This window comes from Octodon degus, unplaced genomic scaffold (assembly GCF_000260255.1).
Source record: "Octodon degus isolate 3935 unplaced genomic scaffold, OctDeg1.0 scaffold00069, whole genome shotgun sequence".
Classification (NCBI taxonomy): domain Eukaryota; kingdom Metazoa; phylum Chordata; class Mammalia; order Rodentia; family Octodontidae; genus Octodon; species Octodon degus.
The window spans coordinates 137,618-148,846 of record NW_004524645.1 but is presented as its reverse complement, the minus strand read 5'-3'; the positions used below and the strand labels follow the sequence as shown (position 1 = coordinate 148,846).

Below are 11,229 nucleotides of genomic sequence, written 5' to 3'. Positions count from 1 at the left end.
AATTTTGAGACAGGTTCTCACTAAATTGTGAAAGGATGGCCTTGAACTAGTAATCAATTCTTATGCCTCAGATTCAGAAATAGCTGGGACTATACTGTGTAGACTACACCACTATGCAGGACACAATGAGCCTTATTTTGTTATCTGGTTATTATAGGAACTTCACACAACTTGACTGAAATTAGTCTTAAATGGTATTCTGTAAGTACCTGCTATATGGCCAAAGCTGTATTTCCTAGGGTAGGTAACTGTCCCTGAGGAATATAATGTGTTACCTTCACTACTGAGAAAGGACAATCCTATGAGGTGAAAGTTCTGAAGTGAATCATTTGGATTTCACAGTACTGGCAGACTTTGGCGAGCTGATGTGCATGCTGGGTCTCTAAGAATACACTGCTGACACAGGCAAAAAGAAAGACAGCACATAAGCACTAGTGGTGGTAATAGGCATCTCTGGGGGTGGCTGGGGTTGGATAGGTGAGCAAGGTCTGTGTGGAAGGCAGGTCTAGACCAGACCAGAAGATAGATTTTGCAGGTTCTGTTGAAGAGCTGGGCCTCAATTTGCTGACCAATAAAAGACCAGTTCAGGTTTAAGGAAAGAGGGATGCTGTGGCTGGTGACTAGGACCTACCCAGTCTAGGCTGTGGGAGAACTGATTTACCATCTGTTCTGTGATTTGGCTCCAGTTTCCACTGCAGGAAGCTATGTGTAACTAGGGATAGAGGGGCTGGAGTGAAAGGAGGAAGTTCAGTTGTGCACTCCCTGCCATCGTGTGTCCTTGGAAGGATCTCAGAGCCCCAAGCCTGGGGTCTGGATCTGGGAGAAACCTTTAGGTTTGACTCTTTAGAGAGTCATTATTGAGTGAAGACTATACATCTGCAGCCTTGGTTTACTCCCTGAATGTGGCAGCACTTAACTCTGGTTCACTGCTGACTCAGGAAACTCCTGTCTCTAAGGCCTCATTTTTCCATGGACAAGAGTAAGGCCTGGCAAGAGCATGGTGGGACAGCAGGTCTGGGTGCAACCTGGCAGCAGTAGGATAGGGCTGGAGGTAGTAGACAACACAGGGTCACGAGGTTCTGGTGGATTCCGGGTGATATGACTTGGGTGATATTGTGCAGTTTTCCTGATTAACAATTTTCCTCAAGATGCTCTCAATACACTCCAAATTCCATTGTCTTGGGTCAAAGACTCCATCCAACCCCATGATTCACAACAAGGAGCCATGTTGCCCTTCAAAGGACATTTAGCAGTGTCTGCATATTTTGATTTATTTTCTGTAATGGGTATAGAACTCAGGATCTTGTGCTTGCCAGGCAGGTGCGTAAGCTGCTGAGCTATTTCCCAGCCATTGAGATTTTGTTGTTGGGGAAAACTAATGCCACTGCTGGATTTTAGTGGGTAAAGGCTGCAAATGTAGCTCAATATCCTCAATATATAGAACAGCCTCTATGTCCCCAAGAGACCCCTTCCAAATGACCTACAGCCCAAGGTTCAGAAACCTTGCTGTGATTACCTAGTGATCACATTTGACGGATCCACAACCTCTGAGAGGGGGCATGCTCCTGTGAGCATGCAGGAGCCTACTTCCATGCTTGTGGCCAACCTGGATGTGGTCATGCTCACTGATGTTAGCTAGCATCACACCATCACTTCTTGCTATGGCTTCTGGCATCACATAAATGGGAGTGTTCGCCTGCAGACTTCAAGAAGTGAAACTCTTCAAAGAAGAGATGGGCTGAGGGAAGAGAGGAGGCCAAGAGCTTGAGACACACCCTTAAAAGCTAAAGGCACAGATTTTATTTTCCGTGAAGACACAATCATCCTAGGGTGTTGTGTAGCTGGTGATTTCTTCAAGCAACCTGCTGGATGAACTCACTTGTCTTAGCTCTCAGTTCTCAGCTTTCTTGTGGGTTTTGAGCACATCCGAAGCACAATTTACTTCATTTTACTAAAGCTTCCCCATATCCCTGCCCAAAGCACAGGATGTCATGGAGTAGAAAGAAGGTGGCACTGATGGGCAGTAGTAAGAACACATAAGAGAATTCTTTTTTTTGGTCAGGACTTCTTTGTGAGTGGAAATGTCCAATGGAAAGGTAAAGATGCTTGGCTAGGAAGGCTGATTAATGTAATTATAAGCCAATATCCCAGATAAACACTAAAGCAAATAATTTTTTCCTCATAATTTTATTGAGAAACAAATAACAATGAGACAGTTTCAAATCAAATTGGTAGGACAGTTTCAATAATTAACACATTGCATACTCTCTTCCTAGTGGTTAGCAAATAATCTTTGAGAGAACACTAGAAAACTGATCATAAGAGCACACTGAATGAATCACTCTTCAACATAAAGAGGGATTTACACCAGAAACCCTGGGAAGGTTTAACATTTATCAAAGATTCTACCTATAAATCTGATATAGTAACAGAAGAAATGACAGAAAATATGATCATCTAGATGGATACAGAGAAAACATTAGACAAAGTCCAACAATCCTTCATGATTCAAAACACCTCACACCAAATTTGTTTTTTTTTTTTGTGGAACCAGGGATTGAACTCAGGCCCTTGTGCTTGCCAGGGAAACACTTATTCCACTGAGCCATTTCCCTGGCCCCATTTTTTTTCTTTTTGCAGAACTGGGGATTGAACTCAGGCCCTTGTGCTTGCCAGGGAAGCACTTATTCCACTGAGCCATCTCCCCAGCCCCAAATTTTGTATAGAGGAAATGTACCTCAATGAAGGAAGGCCACATGTGACCAACCCACATCTGACATTACAGTCTATTAGGAAAAGACAACAGCATTTCCTCTAATATCAGTGACAGTACAGAGCTATCCATTCTCATTACGGCTATTCAACACAGAACTGGAAATCCTACCAGAGAAATGAGGCAAAAAGGAAGAAAACTCACTGACACTGGAATGGAAGAACTGTAACAATCCCTGATTGCAGATGATATGACCTTATATGCAGAAAATTCCATGGAAGTCACCTAGAAAAGCCTACTGGAAATGATGAAAGTATTCAGAAGAGTTGAAAAATGTGAAGTCATCCAGAAGTCAGTAGCTTTCTGTTCTTTTGGCAGAATGGGGGATTGAACTCAGGCCCTTGAGCTTGCCTGGGAAGCACTTATTCTACTGAGCCATCTCCCCAGCCCCAGAAATCAGTAGCTTTCTATACATTCACAAGACTACCTGAAAAAAACAAAGCATGAGAACAACCCTGTTAAAACAGTTACCAAAAGTTAGATGTGTAGGAGTAATCTCAGGGCAGTGAGAAGCCCAGACAGCAAATCTATAAAAATTGATAAAAGTAGAAGAAAAGGCAAAGAAATGGAAAGATATTCAATGTCTATGTATTTAGGGAATGTTTTTAAAATGTTTCTTCTACTCAGTGTGGTCTACAATTCAGTGTCACCCTCATGAAACTACCAATGATATTTCTAAAACAAATAGAAGAACAAGCGTAGTATTCACACGGAACCTCAAAATCTCTAATAGTGAAAATAATCTTGAAATGATAATGTTGGAGGCATCTCACTACCCAACTTCAAAATATTCCAGAGTAATCAATAGAGGTGATTCTAATCTGAACACTGACACTTAGATCCACACAATGGAATTAAGAGTCCAGAAATACACGCAAGCACTTACAAGCCATTGATTTTTGACAAAGTTGGAAGAATACACAATGGAGACAGGATAGTCTTTTGGGGCCACACAACTGGATATCCACTTGCAAAAGAATAAAACAAGTCCTTCACTTTTCCTACCACATGGGAAGTCAGGTTGAAATGAATAAACACTCAAAAAAAAAAAAGACACAAATTAGGGGCTGGGGAGATGGCTCAGTGGAATAAGTGCTTCCCTGGCAAGTGCAAGGGTCTGAGTTCAATATTCCCAGTTCCACCAAAAAATAAATAAATAAATAAATAAATAAATACTGAAATATAAGACTTGTAAGTGTAAAAACTATCACAAGAAAACACAGGGAAACATCCATGACATTGTTCTGTACAATGGTTTCTTGCATATGAATTGCAAAGCACAAATAAGAAATTAAAAAATAGCCCACTGGGATTAACAGCAAATGGAAAGCTGGTACACAAAAAAGGAAGAAATCAATAAAATAAAGAAACACTGAGGGGCCAGGGAGATAGCGCAATAGAATGAGCGCTTACCTGGCAAGCGCAAGGGCCTGAGTTCAGTCCTCAGTTCTGCCAAAAAAAAAAAATCCCAAATTGTTTTGACAAAACAAACAAAAACACTGTACAGAGTGGGAGAATAACTTGAAAACTATTATCTGAGAAAGGACTAAAGTCTCAAAATAGAAGAAATCCACTAAATGGTAAGAAATCAGATGACTCAAATAATACACAAAGGACTTGAATAAATATTTCTCAACTTGAGACAAGCCAGTGGCCAATGCTATATAAAAATGCTAATCACTACCAATCATCAGAGAAGTTTAAATTAGAACCACAGTGAGATCTCACTTCACACCTTGTTAGAATGGCTCTCATCAGAAAGACAAAAAAATTAAATCTGTTTAGACTGTAGGATATTTTTACCTACCGCATAGGAAGTTGGGTTGAAATGTTGGAAATATAAATTAGTATATGGAAAACATATGGAGCTTCCTCAATTCATTAAAAATATTTTTGGAAGGCAGGCATGGTGGTGCACACCTGTAATCCCAGAATTTAGGAGGCTGAGGCAGGATTGTTGCGAGATCAAGACCATCCTGGGCTACAAAGTGAGCTTCAGGCCAGCCTGAACTACATAGAGAGACCCTGTCTCAAAAAGTATATATGATATATATATGGTGGGGATTTGGCTCAGCAGTACCTGCCTGGCAAGCATAAGGTCCTGAGTTCTATTCTCAGTACCAATTCTATATATTTTCCAAAGGACTGGAAATTCTATTATATGCTATATATTCAAAGGAAATGAAATCATTACATCAAATAGATATCGACATGCCCAAGTTGTTTGCAGTATTATTCATATGAACCAGGTTATGAAACTATGAATGGTGGAGTACTGGTCATCCTAAAAAGGGAGGAAATATTGCTCACTTTGGCAGCATGTATACTAGAATTGGAACAATAGAGAAGATTAACATAGCCACTGTGCAAGCATGATATGCAAATCCATGCAGCATTTATATTTTTTGATCCTTCACTTAGAAGACCCTATAAACTCCAACACAAGATTTTTAGCTCCACTAAATTCTGAAAAGTAGCAGGACAATAAGCAACATACACTGCCCCTGGGGTGTGCTGACAGAGTCCGGGCGTGGGCACAAACCTGTAATCTCAGCGCTGGGGAGGCTGAAAACAGGAGGATCAGTATGAGTCTGAGCTGTGTAGTGAGACCCTGTACCAAATACATAAATGAATAAATAAATAAATCAACATACAAAAATCAAGAGCTTTGAAAAAGCTCAACATCAATAAGGAACTCACTGAGAAAGAAATCAGGAAAACAATTTCATTTTTACTAGCTTCAAAAAAACCCATCTAGGAATAAATCTCACCAAGGAACTGAAGGACCTCTCCTATAAAAATTACAGAATGAGAAGAAATGCATTTAAGACATTAGAAGGTGGAAATACCTCCCTTGTACATGGACCCACAGAAAAATAGTTGTAAGCTGGCTACGTGACTCAAAGACCCAGTGCAGCTCCATTAAGATACCGATGACATTCTTCACATAGCAAGAAAATGCAATCCTCAAACTTGTGTGGAAGCACAGCAGATCCAGAAATGACAAAGCTATCCTGAGCATCATAGGGTCAGACTTTATACCACAAGCCCATAGGGACAAACACAGTATACTGCTGGCTCAAAAATAGGCATAAAGACCAATGGAACAAAATACAGGACGCAGAAACCAGCCTAGGTAAGTAGAGTTATCTGATTGCTGACCACAGGCCCAAAAGCAAGGGTTGGTATAAAGACTCTCTTTAGCAAACAGTGCTGGGATAACTGCTCAAAGTCTTGTACAAAATTGAAAATGGACCCTGTCAAAGAGGACAAATCTGTTTTTTTCCTTTCTTTCAGTCCTTTAATTAGTCTAGTTTCTTACACACTTGCTCTTTTTTTTCTTTCTAATGTGCAATAAGATGCTATTTAATTTTGTTCTTCCATAGATAATTTTTTAATGTATATGCTTTAATGATTTTTTCTTTATAATAAATTTTGGACAATTTCATTTTTGTGTATCTGGGTATGATTTTATTCAAATTTCTTGTGCAAAAGGTTCATTTTTCTTGGAAATGTGGTGTTATAAGTTCAACTACATTCAGAAATTTTAAATCTTTAAATATTGCCTCTTTATTCTTTGAGAATTCTAATTACATGAATATAAGTTTCTTGATTTTGACACAATGAACTATTATATGACTGATCTGTACATTCTTCTTCATTTTTATTTTGGGCAATTTTTATTATTATATTCAGTTAAGTTTGTAAATAATTTATTTACAATGTACAATTTTTAAAAATGCTACCAAATTGAAAAGCATTAAAATTAAAAAAATAATTAAGAAAAGAAATTGAAAAAAAGAAAGAAAATGGACCCCTATCCCTCACCTTGCACTAAAATCAGTACAAAATGGATCAAAGACCTAGGCAAAAGATATTAGCCTTTCAAGCAACTAGAAAAAAACATGGGGATAGGGGTGGATTTGAAAACATTAGCACAGGCATATACACAAGATAGTGAGGATGGATATACAGCTACTTTCTCTTAGTTCACTGAGAAGAAAGGTTTGCACTAATATTATTTAGACAAGATAACATGTCTGGGGCCGGGGAGATAGCTCAGTCGAATAAGCGCTTGCCTGGCAAGTGCAAGGATCTGAGTTCAATCCCTGGTTCTGAAAAAAATAAAAATTAAAAAAAATTAAAAAAAAATCATGTCTGCATCTTGTCCTCTGAAGACTACCAAGACAACAATACGCAATGTATTAATTATGGTAACTGTCCTACTAACCTGTTTTGAAACTGTTTCATTGCCATTTTATCTTTTTTTCTCATTAAAATGAATGAAACCCCGGGCTTGCTGTGCCCAGGGCATGCTGAGACAAGAGTTGAGACTGGGTGTGGTGGTACGCACCTGTAATCCCAGCACTTGGGAGACTGTAAACAGGAGAATCACTGAGTCTGATCTAGTAGTGAGACTTCGAGCACCCTGTAGACCCTTCCCTAAAAATACAAAAAATTTTAAAAAAGAATAATGAAAAAAGAAAACATTAGCACAGGCAAAGACTTCCTGATTAGGATATCAATAGCACAGGAAATTCCAGGAAGAATCCTCAGATGGGGCTACATGAAATAAAATGCATCTGCACAACAAAGGAAGCAATCAACAGTGTGCAGAGATAGCTCACGGAATGGGAGAAAATCACTGCCCACTACTCTTCTGACATAGGACTAGCGTCTAGAATATATATAAAACCCTCAAAAAATACAAAAAGATCAAATAACCAGGTGCATGAAAGGGTAAGTGAATTGGACAGACATTTCTCAAAAGAAGGGCAAATGGCCAGTAAGTAGATGCACAAAGTAATAACATCCTTAGCCACCAGGGAGTGTGAATCAGAACCACACTGAGATCCCACCCACGCAGCAGAATGAGTATCATCAAGACAGACCAATACATGGTGGCACTGATGCAGGTAAAAGGAATTCTTCTATACTGTTGGTAGGGATATAAATTAGTGCAGCCACTATGAAAATCAACATGGAAGATCCTGGGCAAAACTAGAGCTACAATTTCATCCAATTACTTCAGCCCTCTGCGTATTTCTGGAAGAATTAGAATCAGAATAGTATGGAGACACCTTCATATCTATGGCAATTACAGTACAATTCACAAAAGCAAAGCCATGGGAACAGCCAAGGTACTTATCAGATAGGGAAATGACAAGGAAACGAATTGTATATTGCCATTGAGTATTATTCACGCACAAAGGAGAATTAAAACTTGAAACTTAAAGAGAAGTGAGTTAAACTAGAGACCAGTGTGTTCCATGAAATAGAGCAGATCCCAAAAGTAAAATATTGCCTGTTTTCTATCATTTGTGAAGCCTGAGACACACAGAGAGAAGAGGGGTGAGGGGAGAAGGAGTGGGAGAGGGGAAACATGACAGAGAAATAGAAGGGACACAATAAAGAAGAGGAATGGAATAAAGGAGAGGGAGGGGGCGAGAAAGAGACAGAGAAAGGGAAGCGAAGAGAGCAATGGATGGCAAAATAATCAAAGTGTGTTATGTGCATGTAGGAATATGCCAAAACTATTCTGTATAGCTAATATGCACTCACAAATAAAAGAAATCTTTAAACGTTGAAGAAAAGCCTGCTGTTATAGTGTTAAGGATGATCCAAGAGGACATCGTGCTAGGTGCAAGAAACCAATCCCCAAAAGACAAATTCCACATAGTCCCACTTACATGTGGAAGCAAAAACAATGTGAACTCATAGGACTAGAGAAGAGAATAGAGGTTACTAAGAGCTGGGGGAGGGGAGAAGTGGTCAAAAGCAGGAAATTTCAAGTGGAAGAAATGAACTCTAGTGATCTATTGCAGAATGTGATGCATATAGTTATTAATGGTGATTCTTGGAAATTACCCAGTTCCTATTAGCACAGTTCATCCCCAGGCTCCACTCATTCCTGTGAGGGCAGGAGCCATGGAGGGCTGCAGTGGACCTGCTGGCTAGCAAAGGACGTATCCTGTCCCAGACCCAAGTGCTCAGCCCGACCCAAGGCCCTGAGCCTGGTCAGAGATGCGGGCTCTTTCCCATTCTCCTGGGTTGATGTCCTGCACCCCAGTTCCTACAAGCCATGCCGGGGGGCCTAGCGCTCACCCGCCCCTATCTGGAATGCAGCCCAGGACAGGAACTGGGAATCAAGACAAGGAGCATTCCTAAGGCTGCTGGTAACCTGCTCATCCTCCCCTCCAGAGACAGACTCACTGCTTGGAATGCTTCTAACCCCCACCCCCCACAGGGCAGAAGGGCCAGGCCCAGTGTCTGTCACATTGCAAAGCCAGCCTGAGCCTCCCGGAAGGCAAGGAGAAAGCTTGGGGATCTTGGATGCCTCTGGGTAGAGATAAGGCCCTATCTTCAGGAGGCCACTATCTCCAGCTCCCTGGGCTGCTGGTTGTATAATCAGCAGGAACACAGCTGGCTGGCGCCCTTAGTTCTGAGCACCCAGACAGTGCAGGAGCACTGCAGGATCAGGCAAATCCCCCTCATACTGTACATTTCTTGTTGTTTCTGACTGCAGTGCTGAGTATAGTTCTTGGTCACCAGCCTGGTGTCCAACTGTCTTGCGGACTATATCCAACCTATTCACATCTTTCAAATGCAGACTCTGGGGTTAAGTTTCCTTAAATTAAGTGCAGAGCAGATTGCCAGACTGGGTTTGTATCAGGAATATAGGAACAAGTGAGAATTTGATACAAATAAGGCAAACTCCAGAAGCTGGAGGGTAGCTTCATGGTGGAGCACATGCCCTGCATTCTCACCAAGCCCTGAGTTCCTTCTCAAGCACCAAAAGGAGGTCAAGCCAAAGGAGAACCCCCTGCAGGATGCAAAGAGATATATACTTGAATCATTTAAAAACTGCTTAATCTCACAAATGGTCACAGCTGTGTTTCCTGTCACACAGCAGTAGTGAAGATATGAGGGCGCTCACTCCCTGTGGGCTCAGTGTAAATGGGAGGAACTGGGGAGTGCGAGGTGGCTGCTTGCTCCAGCCAAGGCTCCTCAGTCAGTGCTGCCTCTCTTAGGAGCCTCAGGGCTGGTGATCACTCCAGTTCTTGTCTCCCTGCGCCGCCTAGAGGAGCTCATTCACAGCCACCGCTGCACAGGAACACTGATTGCCACTGAAAAGTTGGAAAGCACCTATCTATCAATTGACTAGATTATAAATCATATTGATTGGGTTTGAGGTCATGTAAAAGGATCTAAGTCTCTAATAATAGAAATAAATCTCCAATCATATTGTCAGCCCAAGTAAAGATACATCTTTTTTTTTTTTTTTTTTTTTGGCAGAACTGGGGATTGAACTCAGACCTTTGCGGTTGCCAGGCAAGTGCTTATTCTACTGAGCCATTTCCCCGGCCCCTACATCTTTTAAAAATTACATTTATGTGTAGAAATTTGAATTTTAGAAAAAAGCAGCTTAGTTTTTTTTTTCCAGAACCAGGAATTTAACTCAGGCCCGTGCGCTTGCCAGGCAAGTGCTTATTCCACTGAGCCATCTCCCTGGGCCCCAGTGTAGTATATTGAGCTTACTTTTGTAGCTGAAGTCTGAGAGCAAAGCTAAAAAGAATGTACAGGGCTTGATGACTAAAAATTCCTAATCTCAGCCAATTGGGAGACTGAAAGAGGAGTATCCCAACTTCAAGGTCAGCCAGAGCAACTCCACAACTTATCTCAAATTTAAGAAAATAAAGGGCTGGGGGTGTAGCCCAGTACAAAGGTCTTGGATTCAATCCCCACTACCACACACAGAAAATATGTGAACCAAAGATGGAAAAACATTAATGTGCATCAAATTTGGAGGGTGATTGATTAATTGCAGTATTTTCTCAGAACACTATATGTGGTAAGTCTTGTGTTAATTCAAAGACAAACAGCCTACATGATTAATTTATATTCATTAAACACATTCTAATTAATCACAGGATGAACACCTTACAACTTTTAAAAATCACCACATTGAAAAATGTAGGGAAAAGACTCCAGCTGTATTTGATGTGAACAGTAGATCAGAAAACAATTGAGTCCAGGGTGTATTTTGTTCTATAAATGTGTAGCTTCCCCTTTCCGTCACATGTCTATGAGCACGAAGATTAATGGTTGTCAACAATGTTTATATATGAATATTGCCACAGAAGGAGACTTGTGTTTTCTCCTACATACCGAATTTACAATCAACACAAAGTTTTTTTTTGTCAGAAACAGTAGCAATCTAATGAATGATTTGTACAAGCAACACGTCCAAAAGCAGCCAAGCCACTAGAGCAGTGTTCAGTTCCAGACCAAACTATCTGGAACTGGCTTTACTGCTGCTGTATATCCTGTGCTTTGGATGCCATTACCCAGACGAATAGAAGACAATTTGGGATGAGGACTGATAAACTCCACACAGTCTTTCTGCTACTGCTTTTGCTGCCATCTTACTACAGACAAACGGAAGAATGCTTTTG

At 40.7% G+C, this 11,229-nt stretch overlaps 1 non-coding gene across 1 annotated transcript; it reads left to right on the top strand.

Moving 5' to 3' along the window:
* The first annotated feature begins 5,075 nt into the window (after positions 1-5,075).
* LOC111817775 lies at positions 5,076-5,180 on the top strand. The gene has a single exon (XR_002821895.1). It is a non-coding gene; the product is annotated as a U6 spliceosomal RNA (small nuclear RNA).
* The last annotated feature ends 6,049 nt before the right edge of the window (positions 5,181-11,229 follow it).